Here is a 4,081-nt window from a genome sequence, read left to right as displayed (position 1 = left end):
TTGCCAGCCTCGGCGTATATGGCTGGCGCCCTATCCACTAAGCCACGAGCACTGTGGCAGGACTTCTTTTGTTTCTGTCTCTGCCCCCACCTGCAGCACCAAATGCCCTCAGAAACTGAGCAGAGCCTGGACTATCTGAAATGAATGCTCCCACTCAAGTGATCTCATTTGGATGCTAATGGAAAAGGGAACTCCAGGAGGCTCGAGGACAGGGGGAAATCTGGGGTTCTTGTGGTATGTAGGAGACTTAGTGATTAAGGGGCACAACGGGGTGTTGACCTGGGTCAGGCAATGGAGACCGGGCCAGTTTGGCAGCAGTCACCCAACCTCAAAGTCTGTCCTCGGCTCACCAGGCTCTGTCTCTCAGCACTCAGCCCTTCCTGCTCCCGGAGCTCTGGAAAGATGGTGGAAAGACAGCTTCATTCGCATATCGTAATACAGTCCAGTGGGTTTTAGTATATTCACAGAGTTGTGCAACCATCGCGACTATCAAATTTCAAAACATTTTATCACCTTCAAAAAAGACCCTATACCCTTTAGCAGTAACTCCCCATTCTGCCCTCTCTCCATCCCCTAGAAACCACTAATATGTTCTTGGTCTCTATGGATTAGCCTATTCTGGATGTTTCATATAAATAAAATCATATACTGTGTGGGCTTCTGCCACTAACTTCTATTATGTAGCACAATGTTTGTTTGTTTGTTTTAATTTATTGCTGGGGATTCATTGAGAGTATAAGAAACCAGGTTTCACTGATTGCATTTGTTAGGTAAAGTCCCTCTTACAATTGTGTCTTGCCCCCAAAAGGTGTGGCACACACCAAGACCCTACCCTCTCCTCCTTCGCTGTCTCAGCTATTCCCTTCCCCACTCCTCCCTCCTTCTTTCTCTCTCTGTTCTCCCCTTCCCCTACCCCCACCGTGTCTTTAATTGTCATTAATTGTCCTCATATCAAAATCGAGTACATAGAATTCATGCTTCTCCATTCTTAGCACAATGTTTTAAGATTCATCCATGTTGGGCCGGTGAAGTGGCTCAGCCTGTAATCCCAGCACTCGGGAGGCTGAGGCGGGTGGATCACTTGAGCTCAGAAGTTCAGACCAGCCTGAGCAAGAGTGAGACCCAGTCTCTAAAAATAGCTGGGTGTTGTGTCAGGCCCCTGTAGTCCCAGCTACTCGGGAGGCTGAGGCAAGGGGAATCTCTTGAGCCCAAGAGTTTGAGGTTGCTGTGATGCACTCTACTCAGGGAGACAGAGTGAGACTCTATCTCAAAAAACAAAACAAAAAAAGATTCATACAGGTTGTATTACCACTTTATTCATTTTTATAGGCAAATAATATTCCATTGTATGACTAAATCACATTTATATATTCATCATCATCTGATAAACATTTATTTATTTATTTGTTTGTTTTTGAGACAGAGTCTCAAACTCTTGCCCTGGGTAGAGTGTTATAGTGTCATAGCTGACAGCAACCTCCAACTCTTGGGCTCAAGCAATTCCCTTGCCTCAGTTTTTCTATTTTAGTAGAGACCGGGCCTCACTTTTGCTCAGGCTGGTCTCGAACTCATGAGCTCAAGCTAACCACCCACCTTGGCCTTCCAGAGTGCTAGGATTCCAGGCCTGAGCCAATAGCCAGCACTCAGCCAATAGACATTTAAATGGTTTTCATTTCTGGCTACTATGAAAATTCATAGTGGGCGGTGCCTGTGGCTCAGTGGGTAGGGTGCTGGCCCCATATACCGAGGGTGGTGGGTTCAAACCCAGCCCCAGCCAAACTGCAACAAACAAATAGCCAGGCATTGTGATGAGCACCTGTACTCCCAGCTACTTGGGAGACTGAGGCAAGAGAATCTCCTAAGCCCAGGAGTTGGAGGTTGCTGTGAGCTGTGACACCACAGCACCCTAAGGAGGGCGATAAAGTGAGACTCTGTCTCTAAAAAAAAGAAAAAAAAGAAAATTCACCTAAGAGTTTTTGTGTGGATGCATATTTCCATTGCTCCAGGGTATATGTGCCTAGAAGCAGAATGGCTAAATCATATAGTAATAATGTTTTGCATTTTAAGGAACTGCCTGTTTTCTTTTTTTTTTTTTTTTTGAGACAGAACCTCAAGCTATTACCCTGGGTAGGGTGCCGTGGCATCACAGATCACGGCAACCTCCAACTCCTGGGCTCAAGAGAGTCTCCTGCCTCAGCCTCCCAAGTAGCTGGGACCACAGGTGCCCGGCTATTTTTTGGTTGTAGCCATCATTGTTGTTTTGGCAGGCCCAGGGCTGAATTTGAACCTGCCACCTTAGGTGTATGTGGCTGGCGCCTTAGCCACTTAAGCCACAAGTGCTAAGCTGGAACTGTCTGTTTTCCAAAATGGCTACACAACCTTACATTCCCAGAAGCAACGTAGTGGGGTTCCAATTACTCTACATCCTCTGCAATAGTTGTTATTAATTGAGTTTTTATTTTATTTTTTAATTTTTTGAGACAGAGTCTCTTTGTCACCCTGGGTAGAGTGCCCTGGCATCATAGCTCACAGAAACCTCCAATTCTTGGGCTCAAGTGATCCTCTTGCCTCAGCCTCCCACGTAGCTAGGATTATAAGCACATGTCACAACTCGCAGCTACTTTTAGAGATGGGGTTTCACTCTTGCTCAGGCTGGTCTCCAACTTCTGAGCTCAAGTAATCTACCAACCTTGGCCTCCCAGAGTGCTAGGATTACAGGTGTGAGCCACTGCACCTGGCTTATCTGACTTTCTTTTTTTTTGAGACAGAGTCCCAAGCTGTTGCCCTGGGTAGAGTGCAGTGGTGTCATAGCTCACAGCAACCTCAAACCTTTGGGCTCAAGGGATCCTCTTGCCTTAGCCTCCTGAGTAGCTGGGACTATAGGCATTCATCACCATGCCCCGCTAGCTTTTTCTATTTTAGTAGAGACAGGGTCTCACTCTTCCTCAGGCTGGTCTCTAATTCCTGAGTTTAAGAAATCCACCCGCCTTGGCCTCCCACAGTGCTAGGATTACAGGCATGAGCCACCACACCCAGCCATAAACCCACGAGTTTGAGATTGCAACAAGCTATGAAGTGACTCCACTCTACTGCACTCTAGCCCCACTTTGTAATCTTAGCACTTTGGGAGGCCAAGATAGGAGTGCTTGAGCCTAGGAGTTGGAGGCTGAAGTGAGCTATAATGATGCTACTATACTCTGGCCTGGGCAATAGAAAGATGTTAAAAAAAATTCATCTATGACTAGGGAAAGTTCATTTCTTCCTTTCCAATCTGGATTCCTTTTATTTTATTTTCTTGCCTAATTGCCCTGGCTAGAAATTCCAGTATGAAAGAAATGTAAGTAGCAAAGGTGAACCTCCTTATGTTAATCCTAACCTTAGGGAAAAGTTTTCAGTCTTTCCTCCACTTAGTATATCAGCTATGAGCTTTTCATACATGGTCTTTATCAGGCTGAGAAAGTTTCCTCCCTCCCCGCCCTTTTATTATTATGGAGTCCTGGTGTGGTGGCTCACGCCTGTAATCCTAACAATCCTGGGATAAATCCCACTTGGTACTTTTTACATTTTGCTGAATTTGATTTGCCAGTACAGTCATCCTTCAGCATATATGGGAAATCAGTTCCAGGACCCCTGAGTATACCAAAATCTGTACATTCTCAAGTTACAAAGTCAACCCAGTGAAGAAACCTGCTCATGTGAAGTCAGCCCTCCACATACATAGGTTTCACATCCCCAGAATACTATAATTTTGATCCATGTTTGGTTGAAAACAAAATCTGTGTGTAAGTAGACTTGCATTGTTCAAACTTGTGTCATTCAAAGGCCAACTATATTTTGTTGAGGAATTCTGCATCTATATTCCCAAGGGAAGTTGATCTGTAGCTTTATTTCTCTTTTTTTTTTTTTTTTTTGAGACAGAGTCTCAAGCTGTCACACTGGGTAGAGTGCCATAGTGTCACAGCCCACAGTAACCTCAAACTCTTGGGCTTAAGCGATTCTCCTGCCTCAGCCTCCCAAGTAGCTGGGACCACAGGTGCCCACCACAATGCCCGGCTATTTTTTGGTTGTAGTTGTCATTGTT

Source organism: Otolemur garnettii, unplaced genomic scaffold (genome assembly GCF_000181295.1).
Source record: "Otolemur garnettii isolate 467f Iridium unplaced genomic scaffold, OtoGar3 scaffold00218, whole genome shotgun sequence".
Lineage (NCBI taxonomy): Eukaryota > Metazoa > Chordata > Mammalia > Primates > Galagidae > Otolemur > Otolemur garnettii.
The sequence above is the reverse complement of the archived record's forward strand: the minus strand, read 5'-3'. Positions refer to the sequence as shown.